Below are 23,780 nucleotides of genomic sequence, written 5' to 3'. Positions count from 1 at the left end.
TTTGTTGAACACATGAAAACAAATTTTATTCATTTGTCTATTTTGCATAATATTCACTGCACATGGATAGAACACAATTGGATTTAAATCAACAATTTGGAAAAATCTGATCATTACATTCACCTTCGTAAAGTTGGTCAAGCTAACATTCACTGCTATGAAATCTTCATGGGAAGTCTATAACAGCTGTGTTTTGTAAATATGTTGTGTAGTAACTGCAAATGATTGTTTCAAATGTTATCATGTAATTTTAGAGTACACATATCCCAAGTGTGCCCACACTGCTCCAAAGAAGTTCAAGAAGCTACATTTGCTACAGAACATAGCCTTGTAGTGAGTATTACAAGCTCCATACAGCATTTGGGTTGCTGAGTTGCATCATAAAGAGGGCATCCTATCCCTCCTCTGGAGATACAGGATGTTGGTAACCAGTTCTTATCTTTCCTGTCATACTCCCTAAAAAAATCAGCACATTTGGAACCTTAAGACACATGACAGGAACTCAAAACTGGAAACACAGGTTGCTCTTGTGACTGTTAGACCACTCATTTCCCACTCATTATCATTTCAACCTGTCATATCCAAGCCATTATTATCTAGATAATCATCATCCACTTATCAGTTACCACCATTCTACTGCCATACCACGCTGATCAATGCCTGGATAGTTAATGCCAACCTTGGTGAGCAACACTGAAGGAAACATCAACTGGGAAAACCTCCATACCTGGTCCCAATGCAGAAACAGTGCATAGTCGTAGAGAGAAGATGGGTGCAACAGACTGAAAATGCATTTCAGTGAAAGAAAATATGAGAACTCTGAAAGGCATACATTTATATGAAATGCTGTATTCTTATTGATAGTCACTTTAGTTTCTGTCAAATGGATTTAAGATGAATTTCTGTGTTGCACACATTTTGCTTTTGACTAATGAGGTGTCTAATTTATAAGAGTTTGTGTTGGGGCGATACTCTGCATGTAGTCTTGGAAAGGCATATTGTGAGGTGCAGTGCCACGTCACTAAATATACCACTGCCGAGAGAAAAGTAGAGTTAATAGGTGTTGAAAACAAGTAATTACAGTTTTGGATTTTTAAGCAGTTAAAGTAAATTAATTTAGTTTTTTAAGACATATAAACAATGTGAAAGTAAGAATAATTCATTCTTGTTTGCATTATTTTGTATAATAATATTTTACATTTTTCTGCATGTGACACTTTTTTTCTGCAAGTTTACTGAAAAGTATATAAGCATGGTTTACTTTCTATTCTGTACACTAATAAACTAAATACATATAAAGAATTTCCATTATCCACAACAAATTCATCAGAGCAAATGTCTTTCACAAGTTTTGTAATTTCATTTGTAAGGAGAATGTGACTTTTTATTGTAATAAAATTGTTGCTGTAGTTTGAAATATTGTTTCACCTTTGTTACTGATTTAATATTAAGAGTAAGAAAGAGCATAGGATTGTGGAAATTCATTCCAGTATTAATAATGTGCACAACTTAACTAGTCAAATAACTCCATTACTTGAACATAAACTGAATTTGTCTTGGCCCCATCCCATAACTTGCTACCACTTTTTCGCTAGAGGAATACTGATCTGATTTCATTGCAATGAATTGACACCATACACAAACCAGTGAGATGATTATCTGCCATGGTTGTTCTTGGACACATTTTTATGGAGTGCTACAAACAAATATGGTTTATATTAGCTTATACTGCAAACATTTTTCAGTTACTCTACTGAGTTTCAAATCATTAGAAGAAATAAGAAAAAAATATACACATACATAAAGAAGTTACTATTTTAGTTGAATTAAGAAATTGCGTAAAAATAGTTCTCATGAAGTAATCACTTAAAACAAAATATAAACGTGATAATTAAGTACCTGAATGATCTTTGCATGGAGCAGGTTGTTGCTGGCAAGTTAAGGGCCATCTCCAGGGCAGAAACTACAATGCGCAGGATTTGCCCATTACTAGGTCAATCAGGCATAATCCAGCAATATCTCTTTCAGTTACTGAATTACATTTCCAGATACAGATCTAGGTGTATGTTTCTCCAGTGAAATTGCTTAGAAGATAGCTATAAAATTTAGTGATATTTTCTATTATTCTTTCTACATCTACATCACTTTGAGACTTCATAATTTTTAGAGCAAACAGGAAATCTCTAATGAAGCCTGGCAAGGACTAAACTAGGGAACCCAAAACAGAATTAAAAAACAAAATCAAAATTCGGATTCCACATTTTTCGATCTTCATTAACATTTCCCCAATTTCTTGAATAGGTTCCAAAACTTCTAACAAGTCAATGTTTATGGCTGTATGATGTTGGTAACAGGGTCTGCTTTGGCTGAATATTTATCTATAACTTTTAGTCTAACAATGAATGTTGAAGAAGTAACTGTGTACTAAAGTAGTACAGGGTTTTTGACTAGTATTCTGATCTCCTTCTTTGGTTGAAACTGTTAGTGCTTCAGCAGTTTCCACAAATGGTTCATAACTTTCCTTATGGAGTTATTCCCCCCCCCCCCCCCCCCCCCCCCAATGAACCATGGACCTTGCTATTGGTGGGGAGGCTTGCGTGCCTCAGCGATACAGATGACCGTACCGTAGGTGCAACCACAACGGAGGGGTATCTGTTGAGGGGCCAGACAAACGTGTGGTTCCTGAAGAGGGGCAGCAGCCTTTTCAGTAGTTACAGGGGCACCAGTCTGGATGATTGACTGATCTGGCCTTGTAACACTAACCAAAATGGTCTTGCTGTGCTGGTACTGCGAATGGCTGAAAGCAAGGGGAAACTACAGCCGTAATTTTTCCCGAGGGCATGCAGCTTTACTGTATGGATAAATGATGATGGCGTCCTCTTGGGTAAAATATTCCGGAGGTAAAATAGTCCCCCATTCAGATCTCCGGGCGGGGACTACTCAAGAGGATGTCGTTATCAGGAGAAAGAAAACTGGTGTTCTACGGATCGGAGCGTGGAATGTCAGATCCCTTAATCGGGCAGGTAGGTTAGAAAATTTAAAAAGGGAAATGGATAGGTTAAAGTTAGATATAGTGGGAATTAGTGAAGTTCGGTGGCAGGAGGAACAAGACAAATACAAAATCAAATAGAGGTAATGCAGGAGTAGGTTTAATAATGAATAAAAAAATAGGAATGCGGGTAAGCTACTACAAACAGCATAGTGAATGCATTATTGTGGCTAAGGTAGACACGAAGCCCATGCCTACTATAGTAATACAAGTTTATATGCCAACTAGCTCTGCTGAGGATGAAGAAATTGATGAAATGTATGATGAGATAAAATAAATTATTCAGGTAGTGAAGGGAGAAAAAAATTTAATAGTCATGGGTGACTGGAATTCGAGAGTAGGAAAAGGGAGAGAAGGAAACATAGTAGGTGAATACAGATTGGGGTTAAGAAATGAAAGAGGAAGCCGCCTGGTAGAATTTTGCACAGAGCATAACTTAATCATAGCTAACACTTGGTTCAAGAATCATAAAAGAAGACTGTAGACGTGGAAGAATCCTGGAGGCACTAGTAGGTATCAGATAGATTATATAATGGTAAGACAGAGATTTAGGAACCAGGTTTTAAATTGTAAGACATTTCCAGGGGCAGATGTGGACTCTGACCACAATCTATTGGTTATGAACTGTAGATTATAACTGAAGAAACTGCAAAAAGGTGGGAATTTAAGGAGATGGGACCTCGATAAACTGACTAAACCAGAGGTTGTACATAGTTTCAGGGAGAGCATAAGGGAAAATTGACAGGAATGGAGGAAAGAAATACAGTAGATGAAGAATGGGTGCTCTGAGGGATGAAGTAGTGCAGGCAGCAGAGGATCAAGTAGGTAAAAAGACGAGGGCTAGTAGAAATCCTTGGGTAACAGAAGAAATATTGAATTTAATTGATGAAAGGAGAAAATATAAAAATGCAATAAATGAAGCAGGCAAAAAGGAATACAAACGTCTCAAAAATGAGATCGACAGGAAGTGCAAGATGGCGAAGCAGGGATGGCTAGAGGACAAATGTAAGGATGTAAAGGCTTATCTCACTAGGGGCAAGATAGATACTCCCTACAGGAAAATTAAAGAGACCTTTGGAGAAAAGAGAGCCACTTGTATGAATATCAAGAGCTCAGATGGAAACCCAGTTCTAAGCAAAGAGGGGAATTCAGAAATGTGGAAGGAGTATATAGAGGGTCTACACAAGGGTGATGTACTTGAGGACAATATTATGGAAATGGAAGAGGATCTAGATGAAGATGAACTAGGAGATACAATACTGCATGAAGAGTTTGACAGAGCTCTGAAAGACCTAAGTAGAAACAAGGCCCCTGGAGTAGACAACATTCCATTAGAACTACTGATAGCCTTGGGGGGAGCTAGTCCTGATAAAACTCTACCATCTCGTGAGCAAGATGTGTGAGACAGGCAAAATTCCCTCAGACTTCAAGAAGAATATAATAATTCCAATCCCAAAGAAAGCAGGTGTTGATAGATGTGAAAATTACCGAACTATCAGTTTAATAAGTCACAGCTGCAAAATACTAATATGAATTCTTTACAGACGAATGGAAAACTGGTAGAAGCCGACCTCGGGGAAGATCAGTTTGGATTCCGTAGAAATGTTGGAACACGTGAGGCAATACTGACCTTATGACTTATCTTAGAAGAAAGATTAAGTAAAGGCAAACCTACGTTTCTAGCATTTGTAGACTTAGAGGCAGGGGTAAAATACAGGGAGCGACAGGCTATTTACAATCTGTACAGAAACCAGATGGCAGTTATAAGAATCGAGGGGCACGAAAGGGAAGCAGTTGTTGGGAAGGGTTGTAGCCACTCCCTGATGTTATTCAATCTGTATATTGAGCAAGCAGTAAAGGAAACAAAAGGAAAATTTGGTGTAGGTATTAAAATCCATGGAGAAGAAATAAAAACTTTGAGGTTTGCCAATGACATTGTAATTCTGTCAGAGACAGCAAAGGACTTGGAAGAGCAGTTGAACAGAATGGACAGTGTCTTGAAAGGCAGATATAAGATGAACATCAACAAAAGCAAAACGAGTACAATGGAATGTAGTCAAATTAAGTCTGGTGATGCTGAGGGAATTACATTAGGAAATGAGACACTTAAAGTAGTTAAGGAGTTTTGCTATTTGGGGAGCAAAATAACTGATGATGGTCGAAGTAGAGAGGATATAAAATGTAGACTGGCAATGGCAAGGAAATCGTTTCTGAAGAAGAGAAATTTGTTAACATCGAGTATAGATTTAAGTGTCAGGAAGTCGTTTCTGAAAGTATTTGTATGGAGTGTAGCCATGTATGGAAGTGAAACATGGACGATAACTAGTTTGGACAAGAAGAGAATAGAAGCTTTCAAAATGTGGTGCTACAGAAGAATGCTGAAGATAAGATGGGTAGATCACATAACTAATGAGGAGGTATTCAATAGAATTGGGGAGAAGAGGAGTTTGTGGCACAACTTGACAAGAAGAAGGGACCGGTTGGTAGGACATGTGCTGAGGCATCAGGGGATCACAAATTTAGTATTGGAGGGCAGTGTGGAGGGGAAAATCGTAGAGGGAGACCAAGAGATGAATACACTAAGCAGATTGAGAAGGATTTAGGTTGCAGTAGGTACTGGGAGATCAAGAAGGTTACGACTTTCCTTTGCATCCTTCTCTGGAAGAAAGACACTGCTTATTTGATGGTACCAATGACGTTCCTAATCTCTGGGAAGGTATTCAAATCATTCACAGGTAAATTAAACCTGTGGCTAGCACAGAGATAGAAATGTGCTTTGGGATATTTCTCAATAATTAATTTCTGACTCTGAAAATTTTTCCCATCATTTACTGCATCCGCCATAAACTTGACTTGCCATTTTATCTAGAATTAAACCACAAGCAGATGAAGTGGATATTACTATGTTAGAAATATGTTTTGCACTTATCCCTGTTAATGGTGTAAATCCAAGAAAATGTCCTCTAACAGTTTTAGCTACACATTCAAAATAATGGGCAGCAAGAAGATGATGTTCTATGCCTGTCATATCCATTATTTTGGATTACAAAATCTAAAATGGTTTGCTATTATTTATGGCATTAATCAATATCATTCATTTGTACTTCAGGACATGCATTATTTAAATCATTTTGGGTTCAGTGAGAAATAAAGTTGGCATTTTTAGGAATACTTTCAAAATGTTTTGTTATCTGATTGTACTCTAAATTGAAATAAATAATCAAAAACAGAGTTTGAATTTGTTTTTCTTCTTAAAGGGAAGTCAAGTAACACACAAAAAATATGCACAAAATAACTGATTTCAACTTTGGATGATTAGTTTGTACTAATTTCATAAGAGTCTCACTGATGGGTATCTCTACACTATTTGTTTTGCCTGTCATAACATTAACAAAATTACTTGACTTTTTATGCCATTCAGAGGTTGTAGATATTTCTGAACATTCACAGAACTTCTTGAAATTGGCGAATGTATGGCTTATGAATGCACCATGACAATTGCCAGGAATTATACCATGATGAATGCAATGAATTATGCGTGGCCAAAAAAGCACACACAACTTACAAAGTGCCCCTCTAATTGCTTTAAAATAAATCAACCATGGGTACAACAGGTAGCCCAATGGTAATGTTCTGTTATGCTATATGAACCATTCTTGAAATTATAATTTTGTCTACTTGTCATGGATACAATAAAACCTTGCACTTATCATGTCATCAATGTCCTTTTATTCACCTTAATATCTGCCATCAGAAATGTTGACCAGGAGGCTATTATCCATTTCATCAAAGCTCTTGAAGTCAGCAGTGGTAGAGTCTAGGTCTATATTTCTTCCATCAGTACAGTTACTCTGAGTATAATATATTTGTGTCTGACTCACTCTATTCTTGTAATGTTTTTCAGTTCCCCCACTTTCATTTTTGGTTTTTATACCTTTGTGAGATGCAAAAAGCATATGAATATGGTTCAAACAGTCCACGGGTGTACTGCTGATCCACAGTGTCCAACAGGCAAAATATTTCAGTGATCAGACATGTTGCCGTCATCAGGTGCGCTGACGAACTGAGCTCCTGAGGGCACGTGGCCGTCTTAAATCCCCTCCCCCTGCGAGGCATTCTCTCCGCACATCAGTGGTCACTGAGATGCTGGCGTCAGCGTCTGTGGTGGTGTCGCTATAACTACCTGACCTCAGGAGCTCAGTTCTTCAGTACACCTGATGGTGGCGACATGTCTGATCATCGAAATATTGTGCCCATTGGACACTATGGACGGGCAGTATACCCATGGACTGTTTGAGCAAGAAATTCTCCAGGAGAAACTGAAGAATCTGCTCACTATACTTTTACACCTGACAATGCACAAAATTTTAAGTAAACTATATTCATTCATCACTGCTCACTTACAATTCATTGTTGACTATGGAAGAATTGAGAGAAACACTGATTCACTGCCAACAACATTCTCGTTCCAAAGTGATCACCTGTGTTTCATGCATTATGGATCCATTCATGCTGAAATCTGATGCTTATCTATAGTAGTTATAATGAAACTAATTAAATGGAGACTATCAGACCATCTCTGTCAAACAGCAACAGTAAAGTCAGACATCGAATCATTCCCTAAACTACAAGCCTATAAACGACATTTATCAGAAATTAAAATAAAAGATTTTTCAAAGGAACTAGAAAAACAAAGCCTGGATGAAGTGTATAAGGAAACCAATGTGAATATGAAATTTTCTAAATTCTCCAAATTGTTTAAATTGAACTTTGAAAAGGCATTTCCGAAAGTATGCGTGTCTGTATCAACATCCCACAAATACAGATGGATAACAGCAGGTATTAAGAAGTCCTCCCAAACACTTAAACACCTCAGTTCCATGAAAAAGATTCACAATGATCCAGAAACCTTAAATTTCTATCATACATACAAAAATATCTACAGGAAGGTACTGATTGCTGCAAAAAAGTAATTTAATGACAAAATAATATATAATGCAGAGAATAAAAGCAAAGCAGTCTGGGATGTTATAAAAAAGGAAACGGGGAGAGGCAAACAAACGCAGAATAACATGCTGCTATGGGAGGGAGATAAAGTAATAAATGATCCACAGCACTTAGCAAACTATGTAAACGAGCATTTTTCAGGTATTGCCCAGAGAAGTTACAACAAAAATTCCCCCAAACATATATAACACCTGTAAATAATGCTTCACCAAATACAATTATGTTACTTCCAAGCACAGAGAATGAAGTCAGTAAAACAATTCAAAAACTAAAAAATAAATTCAGTAGGCTTAGATGAATTACCAATGTGTGTACTGAAACAGTGCATAGGGATTATACAAGGCCCCTTAACAAATGTAACAAATGAATCCTTCACATCAGGGACATTTCCAGAGCAGTTAAAACAGGCAAGAGTTGTACCTTTGCTTAAGGAAGGTAATGCAGAAGACATAGAAAATTACTAGCCCATTTCCCTGCTGTCAGCATTCTCAAAAACAATAGGAGCAATTATGAAAGACAGATTAATGAATTACCTGAATAAATACAATCTTTTAAGCAAATCACAGTTTGGTTTCCGAAGTGGCAAAAATACGGAGTCAGCCATAGTAGAATTCACAAAAGTTGTACTTGATGCTCTTGATAAAGATGAGTGTGTCACAGGCATAGTTTTGGATCTTTCTAAGGCATTTGATACAGTCAACCACAAGAGTCTATTAAATAAATTAGAAGCATTAGGAATAAGAGGGGTAAGTAGCTAATGACTGGTTTCGATCATACCTAAAGATAGGGTACAAAGAGTACAGACAACACATACTTCAAATATATCCAAACATTTAGAAAAACACTTATCAGAACCAAAATACATTAATATAGGGGTTCCACGAGGTAGCATATTAGGACCAATACTGTTCCTGATACACATCAATGACTGTCCCAGTAGTGTTACTCATGGTGAAAAAAATCCTCATTTCTGATGACAGCAATATTATAGTCACTGAGAAAACAAGAGAACTCCTTGCTGAGAAAGCAAATGAAACTCTCAAGAAAGTTTATGACTGGTCAATAAGTAATAAAGTGACATTGAACATAAAGAAAACTAGTGCCATGAATTTAAGTTTGAAGAGGGAAAATGACAATGTTAAAATTAAATGTAGATAGCACCTCTATAGACTGTGTTAACAAATGCAAAATTTCTAGGAATGAATATTGATTTTCAATTGAAGTGGTGTGAGCACACAAAGGTGCTTGCAAACAGAATGTCACCAGCATGTTATGCCCTTAGAATCCTATCATCAGCATGTGACATGCAGTGTCTTTTAGTTACATATTATTCATATGTACACTCAATTCTTAGCTATGGCATTCTTTTTTGGGGAACAAATGCACAAAGTATGAACACAATTTTCAAACTCCAGAAAAGAGCCATAAGAATAATAGGGCTAACCAAACATACTAGTCGAGCTCATTGTAAAGATCTGTTCAGAACACTGCGGATTTTAACTGCTCCATGTGAATACATTTACCAGGCAGTTGTACACATCAAAAATAACATTGGTAATTACTGCACAAACAGCTCTGTCCATGACCATGCAACAAGAGATAGACTCAACTGACATTTACCAAGAAAAAATAAACATAAAACTCAAAACAGTATTTTCTACCAAGGAACAAAACTGTTCAATGAATTTCCAAAAGAGATTAAAGAAATTGCAGAAATACACTTATTTAAAAGGGCAGCTAAAAATAAAAAGTACCTGTTATGCAATACACTTTACACTTTGGAGGATTACTTAGCTAAAAGAGAGTAGGGGTTTGATAAAAAATGTTATACAAATAAATAATAATAATAATGATTATAAAATAGCCAACATTCCTCATAACACCTTCACTTTATGTTTTTTTCCTTCTTTTTTTTCTTTCTAGAAATACTTACCCCCAAGCTATGCAGGGCACAATACTAACACCTCTTCCTCTTTCTGATCTCAACATCTTACTCACTATGGAGGGATGCTGACTCAGTTTTTCAGGATAGCAAAAGGGAAGTTGCGGTACAGAAAATGGCCCAGAGATCACCTGTGTGTGTGTGTGTGTGTGTGTGTTTGTGTGTGTGTGTAGTGAGTGAAGTGTTATGAAACAATGTGTGTATGGTGTGTGCAGTGACTGATAGTGAGACATGAGTGAACAATGTGGCATTACATTATTTAATAAGTTATTTGTAAAAAAAGTATTGTATACCAGGAGTAAATCTAATGATTGTCTCTAACTAGAAGTCTTTAAATATATGTATATATGAATTAGCTTATTTTAAATTGATCTAAATTTGTAAATACTTTGACATGTCCTATATCCTTGTAAAAAGAGATCTACGGATGAATAAAGCTACTACTACTACTACAACTACTCAATGAGCATCACCTAGTGTTAGAGTGCATAGGTTGGCAGTAATTTCAATGACTATGATTTTCCTACTTCAACCGACAAGTAGGTACCGATCAACAGCCACACAGTACACATGAACACCCCCTCAGCAAATGAAAAGTAATATAGCACAGTATGCTACTTTAAAGTAGTGCCTGACACTTGTTAACAATTACTCTTTTGTCAAGTATGTTTTGTCATGCAAGTGTTGTGTTAAGCAAGTAGCAATTGAGGTTTATGAAGCGATCTGTCAGTTAGGAGTGTGACTTTTTTGTTCCCTAGTATGATATGCCAACATCACAAGCAGAAGATGAAGAGGTAGAGAAATTATATGAGGATACTGAACAGCTAATTCAGTACATGAAGGGAGATGAAAGTTATGGGGGATTGGAATGCGGTTGTAGAGGAAAGACTGGAAGAAAGGGTTATGGGAGAATATGAGCCTGGTAGTAGAAACAAAAGAGGAGAAAAACTAATTGAATACTGCAATAAATATCTGTTAGTGACAATGATTACTCTATTCCAGATTCACAAGAGGAGGAGGTATACTTGGAAAAGATTATGAGGTATGGGAAGATTTCAGTTAGATTAAATCCTGGTCAGGCAGAGATTTCAAAATGAGATATTGGATTGTGAGGTGTACCCAGAGACAGATTTAGACTCAGATCACAATTTAGTAGTGATGAAGAGTAAGCTGAACTTTAAGAAACTATTAACAAAGAATCATGGCACAAAATGGGATGTGGAAGTGCTACGGGATGAAGAGATATGCTTGAAGTTTCTGAGGATATAGATAGCACGATAATGAGTAGTCAGTAGGCAGTTCAATTGAAGAGGAATGGACAATGGGTGTCTCTAAAAGGAGCAAACACAGAAGTTGGAGAGAAAAATGTAGGTACAATGAGCAAAGAAGCCATGGGTAATGGAAGAAATATTTCAGCTGATCCATGAAAGAAGGAAGTACAAAAATGTTTCTGGAAATTCAGGACGGCAGAAACACAAGTCACTTAGGAATGAAATAAATAGGAAGTGCAGGAAATCTAAGGCGAAATGACCATAGAAAAATGTGAAGAAATAGAAAAAGAATGATTGTCAGAAGGACTGTTTCAGCATACAGAAAAGTCAAAACAACCTTCTTTGAAAGTAAAAGGAAGAGCAGTGGCGTTAAGAGTGCAGTGGAAATTTCACTTTTAAATGTAGACGAGAGAGCAGATAGGTGAAAAGAGTACAATGACGAACTCTATGAGGGTGAGTGCTTATCTCCTGACGTGATAGAAGAAGAAACAGGAGTCAGTAGGGAAGAGATGGGCATCCAGTATTAGAATCAGAATTTAGAAGAGTGCTGGAAGACTTCAAATCAAATAAGGCAGAAGGTATAGATAACATTCCATCAGAATTTCTAAAATCATTGGGGAAGTGGCAACAAAATGATTATTAATGTTGGTGTATAGAATGTAAGAGACTGATGATGTACCATCAGACTTTCATAGGAACATCATCCACACAATTCCAAAGACTGAAAGAGCAGTCAAATGCGACAATTTTCACACAATTAGCTTAACAGCTCATGCATCCAAGTTGCTGACAATAGTACTGTCATTAGTACTCATTAGACTGTTCATTCCATTCTACATATCCTGTAGTTCTTCTTCACTTTCACCGTGGATAGCAATGTCATCAGTAAATCTTAACAGTGATAAATTTTCATCTTGAATTTTAATTTCATTCTTGAACCTTTCTTATATTTCCATCATTGTTTCTGTGACATACAGATTGAGCAGTATGAGGAAGAAGACTACATCCAAGTCTTACACCCTTTTAATATATGCACTTCATTCTTGGTCTTCCACACTGTTCTCTCATCTTCCTTGTACAGATTATACAGGGTGTCCCAGCTATCTTGTCCACCCAAAATATCTCTGGAACAATAACAGCTATTGGAAAACGACTTTCACTGGTATCAATGTAGCGATGGGGCCCATGAATGTACATATTTTGAAACATTCTAAAACGAAAGCATATGTGTTTTTTTAACACAAACTTATGTTTTTTTAAATGGACCTCCTATATTTTTTCTTCAGCAATCCATAGCATGATAAAGCACATACACAATGGCGTTGATTGCATCGCAATATTCCCATTACATCCCGAGATATTGAGACGCGAAGTTGACGCTTGAAACACCCGACATGCGCTGCTACCGCAAGTCCTGAGGCTCAGGCGTTAACCCCATGCTGCCCGTAATCGCGATGTGATTGACATGCGTAATCACACTTCCATACTTATCAAGAGGTCCGAAACGAATAATACGGTCTGCTGCCATCCTGCATTAACGTCGTACATTCCAGCAGGTATTTATCCCATAGGTTAGGGGTGATGCGGTTCTGTAAAATAACGTTAGTCACAAAGTTAACTTCGCTTATCGTTAATCCGCTACTAAGAAGGTAATGCCGTCAACGTTAAAACTTTACTTTACTGTAGATCTAGCGCAAGTGACAGTTAATCATTCACCACTTGTAATAGTAAAATTCATGTTGATGGTTTTAGTGAAACGAGCAAGTGGACTAAAAGTTTTACCGTTGTTTGGGACCTCTTGATAAGTATGGAGGTGTGATTACACATGTCAATCACATCGCGATTACGGGCAATGGCGTTCACGCCTGAGCCTCAGGACTTGCGCTAGCAGCGCATGTCGGGTGTTTCAAGCGTCAACTTCGCGTCTCAATACCTCGGGATGTAATGGGAATATTGAGATGCAATCAACGCCATTGTGTATGTGCTTTGTCATGCTATGGATTGCTGAAGAAAAAAATATAGGAGGTCCATTTAAAAAAAACATAAGTTTGTGTTAAAAAACACATATGCTTTCGTTTTAGAATGTTTCCAAATATGTACATTCATGGGCCCCAGCGCTACATTGATACCGGTGAAAGTCGCTTTCCAATAGCTGTTATTGTTCCAGAGATATTTTGGGTGGACAAGATAGCTGGGACACCCTGTATATTACCCATCTTTCCTTACAGCTTACCTCTATTTTTCTAAGAATTTGGAACATCTTGCACCATTTTACATTGTCATATGCTATTTCCAGGTCGAGAAAACCTATGAGTGGTTCTTGATTTTTCTTCAGTCCTGCTTCCACTATCAACCACAAGGTCAGAACTGCCTCTCTGGTGCCTTTACATTTCCTAAAGCCAAATTGATCATCATCTAGCAGATCTTCAATTTGGCATCCGTATGCAACCAGGCCAAGCAATGGAGATCGGAATTATGGAAATCGAAGAAATTAGGCGCCACAGCGACGTGATGACCGAAGATATAATACGGATTACAGTCCACGAGGATATGAAAATGATAGGAATCATGCTAACTATTGGCCAGGCCCGCATGATGAAAGGCGGCCCAGTAATGAATAGTACAATGCTTACAGTAATAGAAATGATCAACTCAGGAGAAATAGCGATAGCTGACCGCAAGAAAATGTTACACGCAGCCGTCCAGAAACTAATTGGAGACAGAATAACCACTCAATACATATCGTAGATGTAACAGACAGTAGTCAAGCAACGCCCTTACTTCCCCCGGTAAACAACAATCGGTCGCAATGAGCCCCCACAGGCCGACCGATTTGACAACAGCGGGCACAGACATGCACACATTTCACATTAAACAATTATTTTTAAGATATGATCAGGATGCTACTGTAGAAGATCTGTGTGAAGAAGAGATAAAAGCACCGAACAAGGTAAGTAACTTCGTGCAGGCTGTTGTAACAGCAAGGATAGGAACCATAAATACTGACATAATTTTAGATACCGATGCATCTACAAATATTATTTCAAACACTTTATTTAAAGAAGTGTAAAAAACATTAAAAGGACCAATGTTGCCAACGGAAAATTGTAAAATCTTGACAGCTATAGGGAACAAGTCAAAAAGAATTAAGTGGCAGATGCAAATACCTGTTACCATTAGCGGTGTCACAATAAACTGCACATTCTTAATCGCTGACAAGTTAATCATCAATTGTATTTTAGGTATGGAGGTTTTCAGACAGTATAAAGTAAACTTCGACATAGGCAGTGAACTTCGCTATTTCCGAGTGGACAGTTGTAATGTGAAGGTCAATCTCGTAAAGTCAACAATAGAGCGGAATGGCCAATTACAGGAACAAGCTGAAGTAAAAGTAATTTACCCACAAGTGTTATTGATAGGTATTCCTTTCCAAGAACAATTAGACACAGAAGTAATTAATGAACAGGCCGCCCACGAGAAGGTAGGAAAATCCACTTGTCTTTCAGAAAATGAATTAGCAGACCTTATTTATAGATACCGAGACATTTGTAGAAAACTGCTGACAATAATAAAAAATTATGAATACAAAATGGAAGTCTACCCACATAAAACGTACTGCCATAAATTCTATGTGGTATCCTGGGCAAAGAAGGAAGCTGTTCGCAAGGAGATAGATAGGATTGTTCTGTGGAAGGTGATAGTACCAGTCGGCTGAAGTGGCCGAGCGTTTCTAGGCGCTTCAGTGTGGAACCGCGCAACCGCTACGTCGCAGGTTCTAATCTTGGCTCGGGCATGGATGTGTTTGATGTCCTTAGGGTAGTTGGTAGTTCTAAGTTCTAGGGGACTGATGACCTCAGATGTTAAGTTCCTTAGTGCTCAGAGCCATTTGAACATTTTTTTTATAGTACCTTCGCATTCACCATACTGCAGTCCCATACTGGCTGTTAGCAAACCGGACAAATCAGTCAGATTAGTACTTGATGCGAGGGAAATTAATAAGATCATCACACCAATACCCACTAGGCCGGAAAACTTAGATGAGCAATTTCTTAAATTCCATGGAGTGAAGTATTTAACATCCGTTGACATGAAGGTTTCAAATTGGCAAATAGCTCTACATAGTGATAGCAGAAAATATACTGAGTTCATTCATGCTGGCAGAAGCTATCAGTTCCAAGTACTGCCATTTGGACTCAGTGTGAGTGTTGGGGTGTTTATAGAGGCTTTAGACAGAGTATTGGGTTCAGAATTGATTGGCAAAGTGACGTTGTATGTAGACGATCTATTCATAGCCACGGAGACCTGGCAAGAACACGGAGAATTGGTACATAACGTGTTCCAAAAGATCCGAGAATATGACGTCACTGCAAATTTTAATAAGTACGAATTCGGAAGAGATCGAATAAAATTTTTAGACCACATTATTTCACCAGACGGAATTTTACCAGATCCAAAAAACGTGATGCCATACGATATTTCCCCTCACCACAAACACGTAAACAATAGAAAGCTTTTCTAGGGGCCGCATCATTTTTTCGAAAATTTGTGCCTAAACAGTTACTGAATAGTGATTCCCTACTTAACCTTTTAAGGAAAAACCACACATGGTTGTGGACAGAAAAGTGTGAGGAATATTTCAGAAAAATCAAACAGGCACTCATAAATGCACCCATTCTGAAGCATCCTGACATGAACTACAACTTTTGTTTGAGTACGGATGCCTCATGTCAGGGATTAGGCTCTTGTCTGTTCCAATTAGTACAAGACAATGGAGAAAAGAAAGTAAACATAATTAGTTTTGCCAGTAAACTTTAACGGAATGTGAAAAAACCTATTCGGCAACTGAACTTGCAACACTAGCTGTGGTGTGGACTTTCCTCAAGTTCCAGTACTATACACGAGTGTTTTGTGACCATGCATTATCGTTTTTACTCACATGCAAATTGCTGCACAAACGGGTCTCACGTTGGTATTTATTCCTCCAGGAATTTGATTTCGAGATAGTTTATATCAAGGGTGAACAGAATGTAATTGCCGACGCATTATCGCGCTTGCCACAAGGCTTGAGCGAATTCAGTGAATTGATCGAGCAAACTTCCAATTTTAGAGTTTTTCTGATGCATGATGGCACATTTCAACCATATTAGAGAAAGATGTGTAAAGAAATGAGCAAACTACAAAAGGGAGATAATAGATGGAGACAAGTTATACAAAAACTACAGGCAGATGACACTAGTACATTGAAACAATATTACACACTTTCAAACGATGTTCTTTTCTACAGGTGCAATCCACAATCCAACACCTAGTGTGTATGCATACCGGAAGAGTGCATAGAAAATTTGATAAGACACACACATAGAGTATGGGGACACTACGGAGTATCGAAATGTACGACAAAAATATCAACATATTGCTACTACCCAAATCTCAGACGTTAGATTAGATTAGATTATTTTTTCGTCCCATAGATCCGTGCTGAGGAGATCCTCGTGGATGTGGAATATGTCAATTTTTTTTAAAGCTGAAATAATAATACTAATAGTATGAATACATACAATACATCATTTGTTTCTATTAAAAAATTTGTCAATGGAGTAGGAGTTGGCCACTAGTAAGTCTTTCAAGCTCCTTTTAAACTGATCTTTATTTGTAACTAAATTTTTTATGTTTGTTGGCAAATTATTGAAGATGAGTGTTCCTGAGTAGTGGACCCTTTTTTGAACTAAAGTTAGTGCTTTTAAGTCCTTGTGCAGATCATTTTTCATCCTGGTATTGTATGTATGAACTGAGCTGTTTGTTGTAAAAAGAGATATATTATTTAGGACAAATTTCATTAAGGAGTAAATCTACTGAGAGGCAGTAGTTAGTATACCCAGTTCTTTGAAGAGGTTTCTACAGGATGTCTGTGAATTTACTCCACAACTAATACTTATTACATGCTTTTGGACTCTGAAAACTTTTGTTTAACTTGAAGAGTTACCCCAAAATATTATACCATATGACATTATGGAATGAAAGTAGGCAAAGTATGCAAGCGTTTTCATTTTTATGTCGCCTATGTCTGCTAACACTCGAATTGCAAATACAGATTTGTTAAGGCATTCCTGCAGTTCTGTGGTGTGCTCCTCCCAACTGAATTTATTATCAAGTTACAACAGGAATTTAAGACCGTCAACCTCTTCCATCTGCTCTTCTTCATACTTTATGCATATGCTGGGTGGAAACCTCTAACAGGTTCTGAATTGCATATAGTGAGCCTTTTCGAAGTTTAATGTCAGTGAGTTGGCTTTAAACCATTTATTAATATCTATGAAAATATCATTAGCAGATCTTTCTAGAACTACACTCGACATACTATTTATTGAAATACTTTTGTCATTTGCAAACAAAACGAACTCAGCTTCTGGCAGTGTAACTGATGAGAGATCATTAATGTATACAAGAAAAAGCAATGGCCCTAAGATGGATCCTTGTGGGACACCACATGTAATTTCTTCCCATTCTGATGTTTCCTGTTAGCGAGGTATGACTTGAACCATATTGCAGCACTGCCCATGACACAATAGAATTCTAATTTATTTAAAAGGATGTTGCAGTTCACACAATCGAATGTCTTTGACAAATCACAGAAAATATCTGCTGCTTATAACTTATTATTTAATGAATTAATTACATTTTCACTGTAGGTGTAAATAGCCTTCTCAATATCATAACCCTTCAGAAATCCAAACTGTGTTCTTGATAATATGTTATTTGTGGTCAGATGGTTAAGACTGTACATTACTTTTTCTAAAATTTTTGAGAATGCTGGCAAAAGTGGAATCGGTCTGTAGTTTGATGGTATCTCTTTATCCCCTTTCTTGAATAGAGGCTTAACATCTGCATATTTTAGCCAGTCAGGAAATGTCCCAATTATAATTGACTGGTTACACAAGTAACTTAAAATTGTACTAAACTCACAAGAACATGCCTTGATTAACTTTGTTGATATTTCATCATAACCACTAGAATGCTTTGTTTTTAAAGATTTTGTTATGGAAGTTATTTCTTTTGGTGTAGTGAGTGACATATTCATGTACCTGAAGCTATGCATCTGAGGTACGACTTCTGAGGTTATTTCATTGAGGTTCTAATAACTGTACCACAGTGGCCTATAACGATCTTGCCTAAAATCAAAGTACCTGTTTGCACACCTTATACCGTTTGGCATAAATACATATTCTCTATAAGCGTCCCTAAACTGACGCACTAAATCATCCAAATTAGGCTTACAGTACCACAGTTCTTCCAGCACAATATCAGCTGCAGAATAATTAATCCTGTTGCCATAAAAAGTAATAGCAAGTTCGTCAATCCTCTGCTGATTATTGGGAACAAGGAAGGCGAAGCGTAGATCGTCCGGGTAATTTCGGATATGGTCCCAGTTGACATAAAAAAATTCCAATGCAGACATTAGCTGTACACAAATACGTTTATTCAGAACGTTACATTACCTTTCCTCTTACAAAATGTCATATAAACTCTATTACTTACAATAAATGTCACATATTTCACTTCACTCTGAACATTATCATTTTTTACAGGTTCATAACCTGCAATTTGCAGTCCAGTATAGAATGGATTTGTACCTTGAAAAAGGCGGTTTTTTACTTTATATTCCTTTTCTAGATCTGTAATAAAAAAGTGTACAATATGTCAGAAAGTTAAACATCTTAATAGATCTTGTTTGGACATATTACACCCCATCATTCCAACTAGACCAAGAGAACTAGTTTCCGTGGATGCAGCAGGACCATATCCACAGGCTAGAGGAGGAGTTAAATATGTGAAAGCTTTTTACAATGTCTTTACAAAGTACTTAAAAATGTATGCTATAAAAGCAGTAATGTCGGGATCAATAATCAAATGCATGACGGAAGGTTACATACTACTAATGGGAAAACCGAAAATTATATTAACTAATAACGCAACACGCTTCACTAGTAATAAATGGAAAACATTTCTCGAATCTCAAAACATAAAACATATGTTAGTATCCAAATTTCACCCAGAATCGAGCCTGATTGAGAGAAATTTTAAAGAATTTAATCACTTTATAAGAACTTATATACCAAATAAACAGACAAAATGGGTAGAATATCTAGCACCATCTCAACATATTGTAAATAATTTAATTCATACTTCCACAGACTATACACCTACAGAGTTAATGTTTCAAGCCACAGAACATGACAAATGGACTAAACCTTTACCTAAATTAGGCACAAAAGAAATAACATTAGACGAAAGGGTCATCAAGCATTACTACATATGGGAGTCCAAGTAGAAAAAAGGAGAAAATACCAGAATGAGATTTTCACTCTGCAACGGAGTGTGTGCTGATATGAAACTTCCTGGCAGATTAAAACTGTGTGCCGGACCGAGACTCGAACTTGGGACTTTTGCCTTTCGTGAGCAAGTGCTCTATCAACTGAGCTACCAAAGCACGACTCACGACCCGTCCTCACAGCTTTACTTCCGCCAGTACCTCGTCTCCTACCTTCCAAACTTTACAGAAGCTCTCCTGCGAACCATGCAGGACTAGCACTCCTGAAAGAAAGGATATTGCGGAGACATGGCTTAGCCACAGCCTGGGGGATGTTTCCAGAATGATATTTTCACTCTGCAGCGGAGTGTGCGCTGATATGAAACTTCCTGGCAGATTAAAACTGTGTGCTGGACCGAGACTCAAACTTGGGACCTTTGCCAAAGGCTTGGGTAGCTTAGTTGGTAGAGCACTTGCCTGCAAAAGGCAAAAGGCAGAGTTCACAACCGACAACATACATGTACTAATTTATGTTCACGTGACAAACCCTATTTTTAGGGTTATATTTTAATTTTGACAAATGGATCTATGCAGACATTTGAAAAAAAACGGCGATGATACATCAGTCCATACTAATGTAAAATTGCCACCTTCTGAAGAAGACAAATTTAAATTTGTTGGAACCTAGGTAAAGAATTCTTTATCCTTTGCAACTGGTCGGCTGTTTATAATTTTATTGCATACATTTACATTACACAGTAGGTAGCGATTTTCAGAATAAACAACAAGATAAACGCGTGAATTTTTGCAGGAAGCGAATGAGAGAAGCTTTAAAATAGGAAAATAATAAACAGATGTATGCAACGTGAGTAATGAACATGAATCGCTCTCAAAACAAATACCTATGCTTTATAGAGAGAGAAACATATTAACGTTAGGAAACACCTAAAGCACTCGGCAAACACAGCTATGTAGAATATATAAGCTATACACGAGGGTACATGTACGAAAGCGAAAGCTAAAGTGTAAAGGAGGAAAATATGGAATGATTGTACATCAACGGACCGTAAGACAGTCATGTATGTATGAAGAAATATTTAGTTGTAAGTATTATTAGTATGAGGGGACGATGCGCTGTTATATCCTAGCCAGTAATGCCAACCGAGCCCGCTGCCAAAAGGTTGGCAGCATCAAAGTCCGGACGCCATCCGCATAAGCAGCGCCAGCGATACAGGAAATCGCCGCAAGTCTGCGCGCGCCACCGCTGGCTTCTGGCTTCTTAAGCGCTGCAGTCGCGAGCGCTAGGACAGTTCTGTATTCGCCGCTCAGTTGTATACTCGCCACCGAATTGTGTACTTGCTAGTCAGTTGTGTGTTCATCGCAGCAGAGTTGTTGTTTGTCGTCAGCCGACGCTGACCTAGCCGCTCCGACTCGAACTAGACAGATTTCTGTAGACACGGAGTTCACTACTGTTCTGTATCTTCGTTAATAAAGATAAGTACCGACTTTTATTTAATCAGAGTGTTTGGGTTTTCATCTTTCTGTTTACTGTTCCAGCGGACCGGTCGGCCCGCTATTAAAAGTGTGGCGGTGACTTCGTAAGCCGTTTCTTCAGCGAATTGTTTGTCGCTACGAACACCGCCACAAAATGCACAACACACCCTGAACTCTTTTTGAATACTGAGGGGATGGTGCAGGGTACCGACTAAGAACCACACCAGCAAAGTGTACATTATAGTGGTAGATATTTTTTTATGTGCATAAATGTAAGTATGTATGATTATGTGAAAAGTGAAAGAAGCACTGTACATGTACCGAACCTTCACAACATAGAAGTGTATTAAGGAAAAATTAAACTAAGACAACCTCGTATAAGCATAGAAGTGTATTAAGGAAAAATTAAATTCTAAGACAACCTCGTATAAGCATGTATACCTAACGTCAAGAAACAACGTAATTAAAACCGTAAGACTCTACGAGTTTACGATAAAATACGAAAAACCTGAAACACGATGCAACGTTAGCGATACTTCACTCACGTATGCATAAGAAGTTATAAATTACTTTACACACTTGAAACATGAAATGATAAATCATGTCAAAATTACGTCTTTCATACGTATCACGATTTACAGTCACAAAGGATGAGATTGATAGCGCCACTAGACGAGAAGCAGGTAAGTAATGTGATCGACGACCTGTAAACGAAAGGAAACGCTTATGAACTATAAACAAAAACCGTCACACAGAATTTTATGCTGGATTAGAGTTATGAAAGTCGGATTATTCGTGTACATGGATTTTCAGCACAACCGATGCCTTAAAATGTTTATATTTTTCTTATGATAACGTAAGACGCCTATAAACTTGCAGAAGTGAAGATGAAACACGCACACAAGGACGTGCCAATATTATGACATACTGCACATAGTAACATTACGTACATACTGAACTGAAAAGTTTTTATATTTAAACATTCATGGTAGTGTAAGGAATTTTATTAGGAAGAATGATTTACACTCACACCAGAGCGTGCTCAAGCGCGAAACACTGTACATATTAGGGTTAAGCTACATACAAATGATTCTTTCATATATTTTTTCAGATTTTACACGTAGAAACAGTAGAATACACGTAGTCGTTGCCATGATCGTAAGTAGAAGCTAGATATTTCTCTTCCCAAGCTTTAGTGGAGCGGTTTCAGATGTCCTTTCTGACCGCTGATGCATATCGTTGTGTATGAAGAATACGTAACGTAAGGTAAACCTTAAACTTACACACGAGTTCAAGAATGAAAACAAAGGACTCATTTCTTCCAACCAATTAATGGCAAAAGGTGTGCGTCAGTAAAATACAAGATAAAATCGCCACTATGAGTGGTCAAAAATTTTGCAATTTTCGTCGATAATTTTTCCTGTAAATAATGTATTGTAAGTGTTACATGTTATTCCATTGTATGTGATGTATTTTGTATTTCATGCCAAGTCCCGTGACTTACAATTTTGTAAATACTTGTGTGCATTGACCAGAAGTATCGAGGGGAATGAATCTTGGTACAAAAATGTAAAAAGTGATTATGTGAAGGAAAAGTGTACTGAAAAAGAAAGTGTCGATGGCAATATTCGCGATCAAATTGGTGTACAGAAATCAAAATTGTGCCAAATAGCACGCTGTTGCAAGTGTCAGCGAGCCTAAGCAAGTGACATCGAAAATTGAAGCTTGTATCGTCAAACGAACATGGCGACACAATAAGAGGAGACAATGCCAAACAAGTTTGACATGGTAAGCTCCTTACCTGGATCTGCATCGATGGTACCGCCCTCCACCGGTGTGTTCTTCAGGGAATATATTCAAATGTACCTCGACGCATCCGGTCAAAGTACTGGAGGCAGCTGCAAAAAAGCACACCCATACTGAGGTTCGGAAATATAGATGGCATCCGCACGCTGGAGATTTACTACGCTGGTGCGCAATCAGACAACGTTGCCCACTAACGGACGACTAAACAATCAGGCGCGCATATCGCCCGCCCATATTCAACAATGGGGCCAGCGAACAAGGCTAGCTGCCCCAGAATAAAAACGGAAAGCAATACACGGACTTAATTTTCACCTCTGAGGAGGAAGGAAATATTTGTAAATAACGTTGTATTCTTTGTATATTTTATTGTATAAACTTTACTATATGATGTTGTTTTCTCAGTATAAATCAAATGTTTGTATATTAGGATTAAGGTTCGAAAAGATTAGCATCAGCAAGACACACACTCAGTAACACGAAAGAATTCACAGTGCCGTCAAAATGAGACAGTAAAAATAAAGTTTGGAAATAAAAGACCCCCGAAACTATCAATTGCAAGGTCGACTACTGTATCCTGTCAACCAAATAAAATTTTCTCGTGACAGTATACAATAGGGGGGCAGTTGTAATGACACTTTATGACGCATAGTGATACTGCACTTTAAATGCTGCGCCTAAGAATTAAGTAAGAAGAATGTAAAAATTAATCTCTGTGATGTCAATATCTGATTCACTTTTGTTTTCATACAGCCCCCGACATTTGCACAAGCCCCGCCCATTTACCCCCCCCCCCCCCCCCATCCACACCAACCAAGAGATGTTCCAACATCAAAGTTGTTCGTATCACAGATATGCCAGTCACAACAAGGGAGAAAATCAGTAGTTAGTACAAAATACAGTTTT

The sequence above is a fragment of the Schistocerca piceifrons genome, chromosome 1, assembly GCF_021461385.2.
Source record: "Schistocerca piceifrons isolate TAMUIC-IGC-003096 chromosome 1, iqSchPice1.1, whole genome shotgun sequence".
Taxonomy (NCBI): Eukaryota; Metazoa; Arthropoda; class Insecta; order Orthoptera; family Acrididae; genus Schistocerca; species Schistocerca piceifrons.
Note: the sequence above shows the minus strand (reverse complement) of the source record.